Genomic DNA, 21048 nt, shown 5'->3' on the forward strand with positions numbered 1-21048 from the left:
CATAAGTTTCACTTTACTTTTAAAAGATTTTCGAACCTGATGAAGTTACTCTTAAAAACACGAGGTTCGATTTTTGTGACCTGTTAAAAAATTAGCATGTTATCGAATCATATACTATATGTAAATGTAACTAATAAACGTTGTACATAACCTATTCATTTATAATAATTAGTGCGATTGATAACACTTCTTTCTTATTTTGGGTATAAATTAGCTCATCCTCGACACACGAACCTTAAATTTTGTATCATGTGATACTGCTCCAATGTCTTGTAATATCATGTGATACCGAAAAAAAATACACGTTGCTTTTTTTTTTTGCATAAAAAGTGGGTCCAATATAGTCATCGGGTTGGATTACCCCCGACCCAATCAGTCATCGGAGTAGAATCCCACTATATAACGAATCCAATTAGTCATTGGACCGGTATACCCTCGGGTCTACAGCCATCGGGTTGGATTACCCCCAGTTTGCTAGCTCACACACATAACAGTAAAGCCTCAACCCCAAGACATACTATGTTGAAATATGCAATAGATAAACATGTAAACAATCAACAAGGAACATGCAGATCTACAGATCATTATCATATAGCACATCCTATATACCATGGTATATATCTAACATATCACTACACCATAATGACATCCTATATACCAGGATATAGATATAACAGATCACTACAAAAAACGACATCCTATATACCAGGATACAGATCTAACATATCACTACATCATAACATCTTATACCATGATACAAATCTAACAAATCACTACAGCATAACAACATCTCTTATACCATGGAACATAACCTAGTCGGTTGACATTGGTGCTTTAGACCCACTTGTAAAGTGAGGAAAACCAACCTCTCATATTGAAAACATACTTGAATAGGACACTGCTCTGCAACTCAGTTCCACTAGTCACCTATGCAGCCAATAATGACCAAACTCGACCATAACTCAAAATAACAAAATACCCCTTGGACCAACTTTGTTAAAATCCGGTCAAGGGTCAAATAATTAACTGAGTTTACTCAGGCTAAATACGTTTTGTGTACCCAGGATGTACGATTAGCATATTCAAGATCTATATCAGGGCTCCCAAGGGAGTACGCCTGGATTACTTGGAAAAATGTCATTTTCCCATTAAGTGTTGATTGCATTAAGTCCCTTCCTCCAAATGTTGATCTAACCCTCAAATATCATTCCAAACAATAAAGTTTCAATCTTTATAGGTTTGCATGACTAGAAGATGACCGACACATAAATCGTAACTTCTCATTGTGATATGCTAACAATATAGTAAGCTCCCACATTTTATTTTGTATTTATTTTCATATGCACTACAAAGTTATCATCATTATTACTATTATTATTAATATTATAAATTATGCAGCTCAAAAGTTGTTACAGGTGGATTGTTTCGTGTATTTGGGGAAGATTTTCTAGAGCTTCGGATAGTTGCTTCTAGTGCAACCAACCAAGGGACGGTATGTGTATATTATATTATTATTCCATAACACATTTTAAACATCAGAAGTTTATTATTGTTATTTTTAACATATAAAAAAATGTATGAATATATTGATTTAATTCAAGGGTACTTTCAAGTATTCTTCAACTGGTTTGAGATGTTTTTTGCATATATGAAGGTGAAGAAGATGTTGGTTCTAAGGATGTTAAATCCATGGGGATTCAGAAATTTGGTCTTGGAAAATTAACCCCAACTTATGTAATATTATATTATTATTAAGTGGTTTTTTAATTCTTATTATAATGTATCAGTCATTTTTTGTTATTACAAACATGTTATATTATATATGTGTGGTTTTAGTATAGCAGAGTGAATATAAACAAACGTTGACATCAATGGTAGCATTCTAAGGACCGTATTTGTTAGAAAAGGAGGTGGTGGGGCCTTAAGATGGAGTTATTTTTCAACATGTTTTTTGTTTTAATCTTTCCATGGAGAAGTAAAGTATGCAATGAATGAGTGAATAATGAATACTCTTTTGATGGATTTATATTTGTTAGTTTTCAAATGTAGATTTGATATGTGTCTTAAGATTTTTTTTGTGTTTAGTATGTAATTATTTTTAATTTTTTCATGAATTTATATTTTTTGCATAATGCCAAAACTTCTCGTTAACCTAACACATAAAATCTTTTGGTAATCTATTAGTGAGTTTTTCCTAGATTCCATCAGTAATCCGTTATTGAGTTATTTTTTCAGTAATCTTTTGCAAACAAATATTTTCATCGGTGATTGGTTACTAATTATCGACGGAAAAATCCCTTGCTAAAATTTGTTGTAGCCGCCAAAAATACGTTACATATATGATATGCATATTTGGGAATGACATGCATTATCAAACCAAGGATAGTCCTGCCTAATTCCTTTGATTGTTCCAAGTAAAATCAACATACTTTCCTGTAACCATAACAAAAGTTGTTTAATAAAACTTCGTATGTCAAAAAAATACATAAATAACTTTAAAGGTGATAATATACCTACAATGGCTTGATGATATCACAAACGTTTTTTATTTCAGAAGCACCTTTAAACTCATCATGATATGAAAAAGTATGACTCGGAATTACAGTTATACTACCTTTAGAGTATTTACCTCCATGAAAAAAATAAGATCAAATATGAAGGGGGTTATCTGAAAAAAAAAAAAAAATAAGTTCAAATATGAAGGGGATCAAGATCAAGAGTTATGCATCACATTAAAAGAGTGTAATAATGAAACTAACTTTTTCTTGCATTCATTAATCTCAAAAAGGTCTTCATTAATGAACAAATTAGATGCAGCAAAATAAGATGAAACGCCACCAAGACCAGTAACAAAATCAAATAAATAAAAACTCATTTATGTACAAAGTAGATGTGGCAACCCGAAAATTTTGATCCAAACATGGTGTATTTATAGATAGTATAAAATATCATCACAATATTGCTATAGTAGACATTTGAAAAATTTATTGAAAAGGACCAAAATTTATAGAAATCTCAATTTACATGAAGGATGTTTGGATTAAGAAGTTTGAAATCTCAAGTATGTACTGGAAATGTTTAAGTTGGACAGAAATGCCCTCAAACCTAGAGGCCTCGCAACCGAAAACCTTCCTTTTTCCCTCGGACCGAAAACCCTCGCACACATAGTTCTCGGTTGGAACCAAGAACCTAGGTCTTGGCCTCATTGGACTGAGATCTCGGTGGGACTAAGGACCTCCTAATTTTACATCTCTTTAACCACCGTATCTCCATACCCTATATACAAATACACACAAAGTCTCATGAATGACACCTAAATAACTACCAAACATCCACACCCCATCACCTTTCCCTCTCCTATTTAACTCTCGGCCGAGATTGAGTTTATCGCACTCTTGACATCTCTTTCTTACTCCAACTGCTTCTTCTCTCCAAGAACAAGATCGAAATCCCTCAAGGTTTATCCTAAGAATTCTGGTGAGTATTTTCAAAACCCTCTAAGGATATAATACATTTTCATGTAAATTTCACCATTTTTCACACTTTTTTTTTGATGTGTAAAACCCTTAGGAAAATGAAACCTCCAAAGAAGACCATCAACTCTATACAAGAAGTTAGGCTCGAAATCTTCATCTTCTTCCTGCAAACCATCGACAAAATCAACTCAAGGTGAGCTTCATACCCCCATTATTCGAGTTTTACATGCTTTTAGGGTGGGGGGGGGATACAAGTCAAAATTATTTGTCTCGTGGATATTAGCATGCTTTATTCTTATTGTTTGAACACGTAATGATATATGTACAAAATATTGTTTTCACCACTTTTACACCAAAAATCATGGTATATGATATTTTTTTATTGTAAAGTTAACAAAAAGAAACAAATCTCGTTATATGAGACAAATGACAATAGAAAATTATGAGTTGGAAAAACTACCAAGTTTGATAGGCTTTTACTACATAATAGTTTTCCTTGTAAAATAGTGATATTATAGCTATTTACCATTTTGGTGGGTTATCACCCAAATATGTTATATTTTGGTTACGCATTTTTACACTAATCAAGAATACAACTTTATATTTATACAAAAGATTATACAAATATTCTCAACAAAACGTACAAGATAAACTATAAATGGTATAGTTTAGGAATTACAAAAGTCATGCTCTCATATTATAGAAAAAAAACTTATAATTATCTAACGGTATAATTATTTCATTTAAAAGGAAAAGGAGTCCTAGTTCATGTAAATCTGTTGATGCTCTTGTGCGACTTTCTCTTCACCGTAAATACTTACCCTACACTTTATGTCTTGCATTATAACGAGAGTCTCCTGGAGGGAGAGCGAGATAGTTATGTATAGCTCTATATGGGACTGACAACCCACACCTAAGCTGTTCGCTACAGTTAGACCGACAAGTCTAAGGTGACAAATGTCTACCAATTCTAAAGCCTACAGAATGTCGTTCAAGCATATCAGTGACATTAACCATGGTTATAATAACTCACATAGGGATTAATTCCACAACTCTTTTAAATCAATAGATTTACTGTGAAATTATTTTAAAATCATAAATGAAACCGGTCTTTTCTGGCCATGATTTTGGGGATGCCACACCGTCGCTGTTGCATTCAGTAGGTTGAAGACGAAGGCCACCCTTTGTCGTCGAGTCAGTGGATGGTTAGTGGAACGTGATTTGTTGCCGCTGCCGTTCACCAGTTGGGGTCACGACCACTTTTCCTTCCCCTTTATTCTTCTATTGCGTTGTCACTGGTCCACCGTCGCCGCCTGTGTAGTTCTTTACTACTCCGGTCACCGTTTGCCACGCTGAGAGGAGTTCGTGATTCATGTGAGGAAGAGTATTTCTGCTCGTTTTTGGACGCGTATTTCAGATTTAATCGGCGTGTGTGTACTTGGTCAGTCGGAAGTAAAAGAGAACCACTTTGGCTGCCAACGATGGTGGTTGCCGTCATTGTTTCCTTCCCTGCCACCACTACCCGTCATGTGGTGGTGGCTATGTATGTGGAATGGTGTTTATTTGGTGTATACTTTGGATATCATGTTTTATAATCGGATTTTTAGCGAGAATAATCAAGGAAATCACCACCACCAGCACCGTGAGGTGGTGGCTACCGCATTCTGCCGCCACCAGCCTCCGTGTTGGTGGCGGTTTGCATTTGTGTATGATTGGATGCTCAGACATGATTTGGACTAGAATCATAACCACCACATCGAGGTGATGGCCGCCACCGTGAACCACAATTGACCAGCACTACTTGAGGTGGTAGTAGGTGGTGCCCGACTTAGCTAACCCTAAATGACCTAATGAAACCCTAATTTGACCGAAAACTTCACAAATGGACTAATTGGAATGCTATTGGGTTAGAAACCCTAATTAGGGTTTGGAAAACCCTAATTTTAGGAATGGGAATTTGTGATTTGTCGGGACCCGCGTTTGGAACATTGGATTTGGAGTTTTGAATTACGCTCGATTACTTTGTATGTTTTGTCTAGTGGAGTAGTGGACTTAATGTATTAATTCCATAATGGATTAAGTCCTTACTGGGTTAAGTAAGAAACACTTAACCTTAATCTTCATATTATATGAAAAACCCTAATTGGGTTTGGGTTCATGTTGAGCCATTTATTTGACTAAACTGTTGTGGGCCTTCGTGGGCCAATTGGGAACATATTATTGATCTCCTCACCATACCAATGGGTCTAAGGCACCAAGGTCGGCCCATTCAGTTAGTTGTAGTGTTTATTGTAGATTCACTACTGATATGTCTGGTATGCATGTATATGTTGTACGCTAGTGATTATGTGGTATGCTATTTGACTATGTGGTATGTGGTATACTAATTGTCTTTGTGATACTTGCATGGAACACCATGGGGGAGCCCATGACGCTTGGATGTAAGACCATGTGGGGGAACCCATGGCTTTTCAGGTAAAGACCATGGGGGAGCCCAAGACACTTGGATGTAAGACCATGTGGGGGAGCCCATGTCTTTTCAGCTAATGACCATAGGGGAGCCATGGCATTTGGATGTAAGACCGTATGGGGGAGCCCATGACTTTTTACCTAAAGACCATGGGGGAGCCCATGGAACTTAGGTGTAAGACCATGTGAGGGAGCCCATGGCATCCTGGAGTAAGACACCAGGAGGAGCCCACGTTATCCTTATATGTTTATATGATATGGCTATGTGATTGATATGGCCTACTTGATTGATATGGTTTATGTAGCTTTTATAGCTGATATGGATGATGTGGTTATGTGGATTGTGTGGGGTATGCTCTGGGGAAGTCACTAGGCTTCGTGCTTACAATTTTTTTTTTATTGTTCTAGGTATCATCGGTTTGGAAAGGAACGACCTGGCTTGATCGCAGTGCACACCTGTGTTCTCCGTATCATATAATTTTGGGAAGGAATCTGATAAACGTTTTAATTAACAATCTTTTGGAATTCTTGGATTTAAAGGATATTTGTGTTTTGACTGTAACAAAACTAAAATTTTTACCCTTGTTTTTTAGGTCGTTACAACAATTCAATTGATTAAGGCACATATAATCTAGTTTGATCTATGTCTTTCACATAGTTGCAGCATGCTATGAACGCTACCATAAAAAGCTTTCCTATAAGTAAACATATTCCTAAGATAAGAAAACTAACATTTAAGATCGTTATTATAAATAATCCTTGAATCCTTCTTCAAATCTTTTGGTAGCTAGCACGATAAGTGTCATGCCTCTGATGGTTCACACCCAATACTAACAACTAAGGATTATGGAGAGGGAGAGTGACATTTTCGGCTAGAACTCTCCTAGGGTTAGGAGTGTCAAATTTGTAAAGCCTAAGGCTCTTTATATACGTGAGGTAGCTTAGAGCCAAAGCTACGGTTTAATGAGGAAACCTAATCGTTTTGTTTGGTCATCAAACAACACATGAGCCTTCCTCCAAGAGCCCTTCGGCGAAAATAATAGGCCCTCCCTAGAAGGTTTTTTCTAACCTCATACAAGGAGATACTCGAGACTTTTCCTCAACTATCAATAAATAGTCAAACAACCCCTGCACTATAGATTTTTCCAATTAACCCCAAAATTAATTCTAGTTAATTTCTGGTTAATTGTTAATCAAATATCATAATTTGTAATTAATATAATATTATCATATTATATTATTAAATTATCTATTTCAATTTATTAATCAAAAAATAATTTATTCTCTCTCTCCAAGAAATCCTGTCCAATTGCTTGTTTCGGGGGCAACCTAAAAGGATTGTACTACTATCATTTTAACTTTATACCAATTATAGTTATGAGCTTAGACACCTAATCCAACAGGTTGAACATAGACTCACAAAAAAATGGAGAGTTTGAGACATATGTGGAGATCGGAAAATGAAGTTCAACCTTTTCAGTCATCGGAGAGTGGTAGATGATTGTGTCGTTGCTCAACAAACAATGTCGATGGGCTTAAGAGCGGTAGAGGACGGTGACAATGAGTAAAGCTGATGTAATTTTTTTTTGATGATTTATGTATTTTCAGTCTTTTTATCTTTTATTCCTCAAAGTTCTTTGTTAATTTTTCTATTTAACTGGTTTATAAGAATATTTTTTTGATTTCTTATATTTAACAAGTTTGAGAAATCAAATATATAATATGATATTTATAAATACGATTTTCTTTCCTATAAGTATATACTATGATCCAAATAAATCTGTGTATATATATATATATATATATATATATATATATATATATATATATATATATATATATATATATATATATATGTTAGCCATTAAACTAATTTTAATAGGTATCCGCAAGGTTCTAAATGGCGTGAGGCGTGACGTGGCTGTAAGGTCAAGCCTCAAGCTTAAAGAGCCATGGCGAGCCATGGTGTTTTTCAAGGCGTGATGTAAGGCGGCGATTTTGTATTAATTTAAAATTATATTACCACATAAATATAAATTTATATTAAATATAACTACTTTTTAGAAGTGTTAGATCAATAACTAGTAACAAAATTTTAACAAAAACCATAATACTTGTATCTCCGATTATAAAAGACATAACAAAGAGAAAAAAAACTATGTATCAAACGAAAAAACACGCGCCATAACACGCCATAACGCGCCATGGCGCACCATATCACACCTTGCCATGCGCCACGCCTAACAGCAACGTTATGATGCTTTTCGTAACGGCGGAGCCACGCGTCACGCCATGGCGCGCCTTTTAGAAAACTGGGTGTCCGTATAAAATTTATTATATAACTTCTAAAAAAAATCCAAAAATAAGGGGTGTCCATGGACACCCTTGGCCTATAGGTGGGATCAACTTTGTTTCTATACATGTACTTTATATATTATATGTACTGTGCGTCAGAAAATGAAACAATCCAATTACCTAAAATACCCCTACCTTAAGAAGATGCTATTTTTTTTTCTAAATCACCCATAATTTCAACGTTTATGAGGCAACAGAAAAAATACATTGCTTTTTTTTTTCAATATAAAGTGTAGTATATGTAATTATATTAAGTAGCATTATACTAAAGTAAGATGTTGAAAAATGACATAAATGCAACTTATTTTGTTTCCCTCTTCTTGTTTATTGAGGGATATAGAACGTTAGCGGTGGAGTATATAGTATCGATGAGGAGGCTAGGGTTTCTTGGCATTACTCATGGAGCAATACCATGTAAGAGATGCTTGACACAATTATGACGTTACCTATAGCTAATTTTGGTAAGGTCGTTAAATCCAACATTATTTTTCAAACTTAGACCAATTTTACAAATATATTTTGATAAATAACATATACCATGTTCTTCTAGCAATTAATGATCGACCATCAATGGATATTTACCATCAAACTTGATACTTGAGAGTAAATCGTTCATTGGATGTTTGTGCATGTATTATGTTTCTTGCATGCATATCAAAATTCGTTCAACTGTCGTTAACATGTTCTATAATAAACATTGCGTTGAAACAAAAAAAGGAATCCAAATATACTTTAAATTAAATGCAAAGTCACAATAAATATAGCACAATGTGCAAATTTCAAAACACCGGGTGTGACTAATCCAAAAATCATCCAAACAAACTTTCCGACGGAACATTCACAAAATCAAATCTTTTTAGTTGAGCTTTCTTAGGCTTATTGATGTTAACTCGAGGGAACATAAAACGATAAATATATGTACAATTTTGCCTTACGTACATTATTTGCATCAATTAAATTTTAAAATAAACATAATTGTCAGTATATATGATTATTATGATTTCATTAAACACAATAATAATTTTAAAAACCATTAATTTTATCACCAAACATTACATTAAGTTTATACTAATTACAACCTTTCATGTTGAAAGGCTGAATATGGTGTACTCAACTTGGAATAGTCACAATGTCAAATTATAGAAGATATTCTCACTTAAAAAAGAATGAAAAATGTAACAAGTGTTTTTGAAAAAAAATATAAATAAAGATACTATGGCCATTTACAAATAAGAGCAGTTAAAAAAATAGTTACGTATAGTAAGGACTACTAGTCTACTACGGTCATTTACAAATAAGAGCTCATAAAAAAAGACTACAAATGAAAAATCAAATACACTTTATTCATCAAGCCACAAAATTGTCATTTTGGGTAATGGTTGGGCTGTATGTGAAAAAATGTACAATTTTAGGGGAGGTTGATGCAAATCACCATCGCTAAAGATCAGGGTTAGGGTTGACGCCCACACTTTTCTTACTATATATTCGATGTTCAGGATCCACAGCCGCTGTCATAATCCACTAAATCTAGATCCAGGATCCACACATCAAAATATTCAACTACTGGCTTAGGAGGATATGCATATCTGAAAATCATGCATTGTTTTGCTAAAGTTATTGATCTGCGTATTTTTGGGTCATGCAAATCACCAAGACTTTTATGCACACTTTTCTCTATCATGCACACAGATCCAAAAACTAGCAAAGATCCGCAATATTTTGTAAGAAAAAACATGTAAGTTATCATTCTGAATCATGTGTTTTGAAGCTTTTTAGTCCTTTTTTTGTTGTTTTGAAGTTTATATATGTTGTTCGCCTGTCACTCACACTTTCTTGATCTGTTGTCAGTCAAGTAGAATCAGATCGGTACCAGTTAGGTGTTCATAGCATTTCAAGGGTTGGTTTTGTGGGTTTGTCCAGGTCACTTGACCTTACCCTTTCCGATGTCAAGCGGATTGTGTTCCTTGGCAAAGATGTTTCTGATGGCAACAAAATGTTGCTTTCACAAGCTGTTGATATCTTCCATGTGAGTATAAACTATAAACTATAAAGTAGTGTTTTTATTCTTATTCTACACTGCTGCTACAGATTAATCAATTAAAAACCATTTATTTTAGTTCTGTGGGTTTTCATTGATTGTAACAGAAATGCTTCAAACATATTGTTGATTCCATTACGGGAAGTGATTTTATTCATGGGTAAGAAAGTATAGACAATTTACTTAACTTTTGTTTTTATATTCTTAACTTCTAATTTTTTTTCTTATCATTTTCTCCAACCAATAGGCAGACAATGGGTGATTCCAATTTCACAAGTGTTCATTGTGCTATGTTGACAATAGAGTAAGCTCACACTTTTCATTTTGTACTTATTTTCATATGTGATACAAATTTATCATCATCATGATTATGATTACTATTAATATTATATTTTGTTCACGTCAAAAGTTGTTACGGCTGGAATGTTACATGTATTTGGGGAAGATGTTGCAGAGCTTCCAATGGTTGCTATTAGTGAAACCAACCGATGGAAGGTATGTGTATATTATATTATTATTCCCTTTACACATTTTAAACATTAGTGGTTTATTTATTTTTTTAACATATAATAAATGTATGAATACAGTAATTGAATTGAAGGGTACTGTCAAGTTTTCTTCAACTGTTTTGAGAGGCTTCTTCGTTATCCGAAGGTTAAGAAGATGGTGGTTCCAGTTGCTGAGGATGTTAAATCCACGTAGATTCAGAAATTTGGTATTGATAAAGTAACCCTAACTTAGGTATTATTATATTATATTATTATTAAATGGTTTTTTTATTCTTATTATAATCTTTCATGATTCTAATTAATACAAACAACTTATATTATATATGCATGGTTTTGGTATAGCGGAGGGAATAGAGACAAACATCGACATCAATGGTAGCATTCTAAAGAACATATTTGTTAGAAAAGGAGGTGGTGGGGCATCAAGGTGCAGTCACTTTTGAAGATGGTTTTTGTTTTAGTCTCTCTATGGAGAAATAAAGTAAGCGATGAATGAATGAAAAATGAACACCCTTTTGTTGGATTTACATTTTCTGGTTTTACACGATTTGATATCTGTTGTAATATTTTTTGTGTTGAATGTTTAGTTGTTCTAATATTTTCATGAATTTATATTTTTTTAATGAGTTTATTCAAGATTCAGTCGGTAATCCATTAGTGAGTTATTCCGTTAGTAATTTCCTGCAAAATATTACTTTCGTAGGTAATTGATTACTAATTACCGAAGGAAAAATCCATTGCTAAAATTTCTTGTAGCCGGTGAAAATCCGTTACATATATCATATGCGTTTTTTGGGAATTAGATGTATGGTTTGTACTGTACCCCTCTATAACCTTCTTTCCACATCTAGTGCACCCATTATAAAAATTTTGTTTCATAATCACCTTTAGACTCATCATTTTAAGCAAAATTATGACTTAGAATTACAGTAATACTACTTAAAGACTTCATGTCCCCACGAACACCTTCCAATCTGTTATTATGTAAAAAACAAAAAATAAAGTTTAAATATGAAGGAGATCAAGATAGAGAGTACTTATGCATCATGTTAGAAGATTGTAATAATGAAACTAACATTTTCTTTTGTTCGTTACTCTAAAAAAGGGCTGCATTAATAAACAAATTAGATATGTTCTCATAAGATGAAACTCCACCTAGAAAAGTGCAAAAAAAATCAAATAAAAAAACACTTTTTATGTACGAAGTAAATATTTGACTAATAGAACGAATCATTCCAAAAGTTGAGTGTAGCAAACTAGTTCTAAAATAACACCAATTTTTATTTATTTATTTATATATTTATTTATTTATCATAAAATCTGATAATTGATGAGCTTGATGTCCAAACAAAATAGCCTTAAGCATATACCCCTACAATAAAAAAGTAATTTCGTTAAAAAATAAACATAGAACATATATATGAGAAATATCACAATTAAAAACGTTTAAGAATTCACTCTATGTTGCTTAAAGTCAACTTCATGTTATGACTTGATGGATTAGAATTAGATGTGTCTAGAATACATCGTGATATGATATGTCCGATAGCATCTACACATTTACAAAACAATAATAGGAATTACATGAATTATTTAAAGAATATACAAAACATAAAATAACTAACCAAAACAGAAATTAATCAAGTAAGTTTGCTGTAGAATTGAAGTAGAGTCAACAAAAACAAAGGCATGTAGCCGACCTGTAAATGAGAACATTTCATAAGAAGAGTTTTCCATTATAGCATAATTTGTTGGTCTAGGCTAGTTATACTAAAACATTCACTTTTTGCAGCCAAGTTTGGGTTTTGTATTACATAAGTTTCACTTTACTTTTAAAAGATTTTCGAACCTAATGAAGTCACTCTTAAAAACACGAGTTCAATTTTTGTGACCTGTTAAAAAATTAGCATGTTATCAAATCATATACTATATGTAAATGTAACTAATAAACTTTGTACATAACCTATTCATTTATAATAATTGGTGCGATTGATAACACTTCTTTCTTATTTTGGGTATAAATTAGCTCATCCTCGACACACGAACCTTAAATGTTGTACCATGTGATACTGCTCCAATGTCTTGTAATTAACTTTGGCAGTTGATATTATTATGAAAATAAATGGTTAACAAATGCAATTATACAATTATATAAACGTCAGACATATCAATGTACTTTGTTGTTAAATTATATGAGAAATTGCTAGGTAATAGCAATATACTTTGCTTTTTTTGTCTTCTTACCTACACACTTTATGTACTGTGCAGAAGTGACTAAAATAATCTAACTACCTAAAATACCCCTGCCCTAAGAAGATGTTTATATTTCTGAATCACCCATAACTTCCATGTTTATGAGATTGTGGAAAAAAATACAGGTTGCTTTTTTTTTTTGCATAAAAAGTGGGTCGAATATAGTCATCGGGTTGGATTACCCCCGGCCCAATCAGTCATCGGAGTAGAATCCCACTATACAACGAGTCCAATTAGTCATTGGATTAGTATACCCTCAGGTCCACAGCCATCGGGTTGGATTACCCCCAGTTTGCTGGCTCACACACATAACAGTAAAGCCTCAACCCCAATCCATCCTATGTCGAAATATGCAATAGATAAACATGTACACAATCAACAAGGGACATGCAAATCTACAGATCATTATCATATAGCACATCCTATATACCATGGTATATATCTAACATATCACTACACCATAACGACATCCTATATACCTGGATATAGATATAACAGATCACTACGATTAACGACATCCTATATACCAGGATAGAGATCTAACATATCAGTACATCATAACATCTTATACCATGATACAAATCTAACAAATCACTACATCATAACAACATCTCTTATACCATGGCACATAACCTAGTGGGTTGACATTGGTGCTTTAGACCCACTTGTAAAGTGAGAAAAACCCACCTCTCATATTGAAAACATAGTTGAACAGGACACTGCTCTGCAACTCCATTCCACTAGTCACCTATGCAGCTAATAATGACCAAACTCGACCATAACTCAAAATAACAAAATACCCCTCGGACCAACTTTGTTAAAATTCGATCAAGGGTCAAATAGTTAACTGAGTTTACACAGGCTGAATACGTTTTGTGTACACAGGATGTACGATTAGCATATTCAAGATCTATATCAGGGCTCCCAAGGGAGTACGCCTGGAGTACTTGGAAAAATGTCATTTTCCCATTAAGTGTTGATTGCATTAAGTCCCTTCCTCCAAATGCGGATCTAACCCTCAAATATCATTCCAAACAATAAAGTTTCAATCTTTATGGGTTTGCATGACTAGAAGATGACTAACACATAAATCGTAGCTTCTCATTGTGATATGCTAACAATAAAGTATGCTCACACTTTTTATTTTGTATTTATTTTCATATGCAGTATAAAGTTATCATCATTATTACTATTATTATTAATATTATAAATTATGCAGCTCAAAAGTTGTTACAGCTGGATTGCTTCGTGTATTTGGGGAAGATGTTCCAGAGCTTCGGATAGTTGCTTCTAGTGAAACCAACCAAGGGACGCTATGTGTATATTATATTATTATTCCATAACACATTTTAAACATCAGCGGTTAATTATTATTATTTTTTACATATAAAAAATGTATGAATAGATTGATTGAATTCAAGGGTACTTTCGAGTATTCTTCAACTGCTTTGAGATACTTTTTGCATATATGAAGGTGAAGAAGATGTTGGTTCTGAGGATGTTAAATCCATGGGGATTTAGAAATTTTGTCTTGGAAAATTAACCCCAACTTACGTAATATTATATTATTATTAAGTGGGTTTTTAATTCTTATTATAATGTATCAGTCATTTTTTTATATTACAAACATGTTATATTATATATGTGTGGTTTTAGCATAACAGAGTGAATACAAACAAAAATTGACATCAATGGTAGCATTCTAAGGACCATATTGGTTAGAAAAGGAGGTGGTGGGGCCTTAAGATGGAGTTATAGTATATTGTTATTTTTCAAGATATTTTTTGTTTTAATCTTTCCATGGAGAAGTAAAGTAAACAATGAATGAGTGGATAATGAATACTCTTTTGGTGGATTTATATTCGTTAGTTTTAAAATGTAGATTTGATATGTGTTTTAAGATTTTTTTTGTGTTTAATATGTAATTATTTTTAATTTTTTCATGAATTTATATTTTTTTCATAATGCCAAAACTTCTCGTTAACCTAACACATAAAATCTTTTGGTAATCTATTAGTGAGTTTTTCCTAGATTCCATCAGTAATCCGTTATTGAGTTATTTTTTCAGTAATCTTTTGCAAACAAATATTTTCATCGGTGATTGGTTACTAATTATCGACGGAAAAACCTGTTGCTAAAATTTGTCGTAGCCACCAAAAATACGTTACATATATGATATGCATTTTTGGGAATGACATGCATTATCAAACCAAGGATAGTCCTGCCTAATTCCTTTGATTGCTCCATGTAAAATAAACTTACTTTCCTGTAACCATAACAAAAGTAGATTAATAAAACTTCGTATGTCAAAAAAGATAATAAATAACTTTAAAGGTGATAATATACCTACAATGGCTTGATGATATCACAAACGTTTTTTTATTTCAGAAGCACCTTTAAACTCATCATGATATGAAAAAGTATGACTCGGAATTACAGTTATACTACTTTTAGACTATTTACCACGATGAGAATAATAAGTTCAAATATGAAGGGGGTTATCTAAAAAAAAAAGATCAAGAGTTATGTATCACATTAAAAGAGTGTAATAATGAAACAAACTTTTTTCTTGCATTCATTAATCTCAAAAAGGTCTTCATTAATAAAAAAATTAGATGCGTCAAGATAAGATGAAACTCCACCAAGACCTATAACAAAATCAAACAAATAAAAACTCTTTTATGTACGAAGTATATGTGACAACCGGGAAATTTTGATCCAAACACGGTGTATTTATAGATAGTATAAAACATCATCACAATATTGTTATAGTAGACATTTGAAAAATTTATTGAAAAGGACCAAAATTTCTAGAAATCTCAATTTACATGAAGGATGTTTGGATTAAGAAGTTTGAAATCTAAAGTATGTACTTGAAATGTTTAATTTGGACCGAAATGCCCTCAAACCTATAGGCCTCGCAACTGAAAACCTTCCCTTTTCCCTCGGACCGAAAACCCTCGCACACATAGTTCTCGGTTGGAACCAAGAACCTAGTTCTTGGTCTCATTGGACTGAGATCTCGGTGGGACTAAGTACCTCCTAACTTTACATCTCTTTAACCACCGTCTCTCCATACCCTATATACAAATACACACCAAGTCTCATGAATCACACCTAAATAACCACCAAACATCCACACCCCATCACATTTCCCTCTCCTATTTAACTCTCGGCCGAGATTGAGTTTATCGCACTCTTGACATCTCTTTCTTACTCCAACTGCTTCTTCTCTCCAAGAACAAGATCGAAATCCCTCAAGGCTTATCCTAGGAATTTTGGTGAGTAGTTTCGAAACCCTGTAAGGATATAATACATTTTCATGTAAATTTCTCCATTTGAAGCACTTTTTTTTTCATGTGTAAAACCCTTAGTAAATACAAACCTCCAAAGAAAACCATCAACTCTATACAAGAAGTTAGGCTCGAAATCCTCATCTTCTTCCTGCAAACCATCGACAAAATCAACTCAAGGTGAGTTTCATACCCCCATTTTTCGAGTTTTACATGCTTTTAGGGGGGGGGGGGGGGGGAGGGGAGGGGGGATACAAATCAAAATTATTTGTCTCGTGGATATTAGCATGCTTTATTCTTATTGTTTGAACATGAAATGATATATGCACAAAATATAGTTTTCACCACTTTTACACCAAAAATCATGGTATATGATATTTTTGATTTTAAAGTTAACAAAAAGAAACATATCTCGTTATATGAGACAAATGACAATAGAAAATTATGAGTTGGAAAAACTACCAAGTTTGATAAGCTTTTACTACATAATAGTTTTCCTAGTAAAATAGTGATATTATAGTTATTTACCATTTTGGTGGGTTATCACCCAAATATGTTATGTTTTGGTTATGCATTTTTACACTAATCAAGAATACAACTTTATATTTATACAAAAGATTATATAAATATTCTCAACAAAACATACAAGATAAACTATAAATGGTATAGTTTAGGAATTACATAAGTCATGCTCTCATTTTAGAAAAAAAAACTTATAATTATCCAACGGTATAATTATTTCATTTAAAAGAAAAAGGAGTCCTAGTTCATGTAAAGCTGTTGATGCTCTTGTGCGACATTCTCATCACCGTACCTACTTACCCTACACTTTATGTCTTGCATTATAACCAGAGTCTCCTGGAAGGAGAGCGAGATAGTTGTGTATACATCTATATGGGACTGACAACCCGCACCTAAGCTGTTCGCTACAGTTAGACCGACAAGTCTAAGGTGACAAATGTCTATCAATTCTGACGCCTAAAGAATGTCGTTCAGGCATATCAGTCACATTAACCATGGTTATAATAACTTACACAGGGATTAATTCCGTAACTCTTTTAAGTCAATGGATTTACTGTGAAATTATTTTAAAAGCATAAATGAAACCAGTCTTTTCTGGCCATGATTTTGGGGATGTCACACCGTCGCCGTTGCATTCGTTAAGTTGAAGACGAAGGCCACCCTTGGTTGTCGAGTCAGTGGGCGGTTAGTGGAACGTGACTTGTTAGCGCTGCCGTTCACCAGTCGGGGTCACGACCACTTTTCCTTCCCTGTTATTCTTCTGTTGCGTTGTCACTGGTCCACTGCCGCCGCATGTGCAGTTCGTTGCTACTCCGGTCACCGTTTGCCACACTGAGAGGCGTTCGTGTTTCATGTGAGGAAGAGTATTTCTGCTCACTTTTGGACGTGTATTTCAGATTTTATCGGCGTGTGTGTACTTGGTCAGTCGGAAGTAAAAGAGAACCACCTTGGCTGCCAACGATGGTGGCTGCCGTCATTGTTTCCTTCCATGCCACCACTACTCGTTGTGTGGTGGTGGCTATGTATGTGGAATGGTGTTTAGTGTGTGTTTACTTTAGATATCATGTTGTATAATCGGATTTTTAGCGAGAATAATCAAGGAAATCACCACCACCACCACTGTGAGGTGGTGGCTACCGCCTTCTGCCGCCACCAGCCTCCGTGTTGGTGGCGGTTTGCATTTGTGTATGATTGGATGCTCAGACATGATTTGGACTAGAATCATAACCACCACATCGAGGTGATGGCCGCCACCGTGAGCCATAGTTGACCAGCACTACCTGAGGTGGTAGTAGGTGGTGCCCGACTTAGCTAACCCTAAATGACCTAATGAAACCCTAATTTGACCGAAAACTTCACAAATGGACTAATTAGAATGCTATTGGGTTAGAAACCCTAATTAGGGTTTGGAAAACCCTAATTTTAGGAAAGTGAATTTTTGATTTGTCGGGACCCGCGTTTGGACCATTGGATTTGGAATTTTGAATTACACCCGATTACTTTGTATGTTGGTCTAGCGGAGTAGTGGACTCTATGTATTAATTCCGTAATGGATTAAGTCCTTACTAGGTTAAGTAAGAAACACTTAACCTTAATCTTCAGATTATATGAAAAACCCTAATTGGGTTTGGGTTCATGTTGAGCCATTTATTTGACTAAGCTGTTGTGGGCCTTCGTGGGCCAATTGGGAACATATTTATGGACTAAGGAAATTATTGATCTCCTCACCATACCAATGGGTCTAAGGCACCAAGGTCGGCCCGTTAAGTTAATTGTAGTTTTTATTGTAGATTCACTACTGATATGTCTAGTATGCATGTATACATGGTATGCTAGTGATTATGTGGTATGCTATTTGACTATGTGGTATGTGGTATATTAGTTGTCTTTGTGATACTTGCATGGAAGACCATGGGGGAGCCCATGACGCTTGGATGTAAGACCATGTGGGGGAACCCATGGCTTTTTAGGTACAGACCATGGAGGAGCCCATGACACTTGGATGTAAGACCATGTGGGGGAGCCCATGGCTTCTCAGCTAAAGACCATAGGGGGAGCCATTGCATTTAGATGTAAGACCGTATGGGGGAGCCCATGGCTTTTGAGCTAAAGACCATGGGGGAGCCCATGGAACTTAGGTGTAAGACCATGTGAGGGAGCCCATAGCATCCTGGAGTAAGACACCGGGAGGAGCCCACGTTATCCTTATATGTTTATATGACATGGCTTACTTGATTGATATGGTTTATGTAGCTTTTATAGCTGATATGGATTATGTGGTTATGTGGATTGTGTGGGGTATGCTCTGGGGAACTCACTAAGCTTCGTGCTTACAGTTTTGTTATATTGTTTCAGGTAAAATCGGTTTGGAAAGGAACGACCGTAACATATGATTTTGGGAAGGACTCTGATAAATGTTTTAATTAACAATTTTTTGAAATTCTTGGATTTAAAGGATATCTGTGTTTTCACTGTAACAAAACTAAAATTTTTACCCTTGATTTTTGGGTCATTACAACAATTCAATTGATGATGGTACGTATAATCTGGTTTGATCTATGTCTTTCACATATTTGCAGCATACTATGAACACTAGCATAAAAAACTTTCCTATAAGTAAACATATTCATAAGATAAGAAAACTAACATTTAAGATTGTTATTATAAACAATCCATGAATCCTTCTTCAAATCTTTTGGTAGCTAGCACGATAAGTGTCGTGCCTCTGATGGTTCACACCCAAGACTAGCAACTAAGGATTATGGAGAGGGAGAGTGACATTTTCGGCTAGAACTCTCGTAGGGTAAGCAGTGTCGAATTTGTAAAGCCTAAGGCTCTTTATATAGGTGAGGTAGCTTAAAGCCAAAGCTAGGGTTTAATGAGGAAACCCTAATCGTTTTGTTTGGTCATCAAACAACCCATGAGCCTTCATCCAAGAGCCATTGCACGAAAATTCTAGGCCCTTCCTAGAAGTTTTTTTTTTCCAGCCTCATACAAGAAGATACTCGAGACTTTTCCTCAACTATTAATAAATAGTCAAACAACCCCTGCACTATAGACTAATCCAATTAAAAGGGGTTTACGACCCTATGACCAAATCCTTTGGTGTTTGCGGCCGTAATCTACTATGGACCATGGTATTTTGTGCTTTCAAGTCCCACACACATTAAGGTATGAGTTTAGACTAGTTTCACGAGGAAAGGAAGGGACTAGGGCACACTTTTGGCCATCAAAGAAGGGTTTACGGTCCAAGATGTTCTTGGGCCGTAAACTCTTTGATCTTGATGTTTCCTTGTGATTTCTTGATGCTAAGACACATAACAAGCCCTATAACACTCTTAGATAGAAGGACTTACAATTTGGAATGAAAAGCTGAAGATCCTTGAGAGAGAATCGGGTTTTTCTGTAGTTGAAAATGGAACAAATGAAACAAATATGGCTAAGGGCCATATTTATACCCCTTGGGGTTTTTGGTCCAAAATATCATTTGAGCCGTAAACTCCAACCTCGTGGAGTTTTGAAACTTCTAAGATGCACATAATACTCTAGGGCATCCTCTCTCCTGATTTCTGCTAAAGTCTAAATCCGGAAATACTCAAACTTATTCCAAAAAGTCTGAAAATTTACAGTAACTGTTCTGACTTCTATTGACTTGATATGTTATATAGAATGAAAATTTCGGGTTGTCACAGCTTTTCTTCAGAATTTGACATTTAACGCACATAGGGTGAGGAGGCTTCTTGTACTGATTCTTGAAAGGTAGCGCTTTCAGCTTGAGAATCTTCAGAGAGAACATCAGAGAAAAAAAATCTTCTGGATCACTTCAGGAGGTTTATAGATAGCAGTAGATTGATTAAGGAGGTTTCAACGCAATCCTTCACATAATCTTCAAGTAGAACTTGACATTGCTTCTGCGGTTGAAGGATTGAATGTTGAAAGAATAATCTTCATTTCTTGTTCCTTCGAATGGGAATTCTTCAATGCTCACGGATGAAGCTTCGGCTCAGAAATCTCCGACACAAACTCCATGAGTTTCATCTTCACCTGAATTCACTTTTCAAGACAAAACAAAACTAAAAGAAAATATAGCACACAATATTTTTGGGTTTTTCATATTTTCTGAAAAAAGAAAA

Source organism: Lactuca sativa, chromosome 1, assembly GCF_002870075.4.
Source record: "Lactuca sativa cultivar Salinas chromosome 1, Lsat_Salinas_v11, whole genome shotgun sequence".
Classification (NCBI taxonomy): Eukaryota; Viridiplantae; Streptophyta; class Magnoliopsida; order Asterales; family Asteraceae; genus Lactuca; species Lactuca sativa.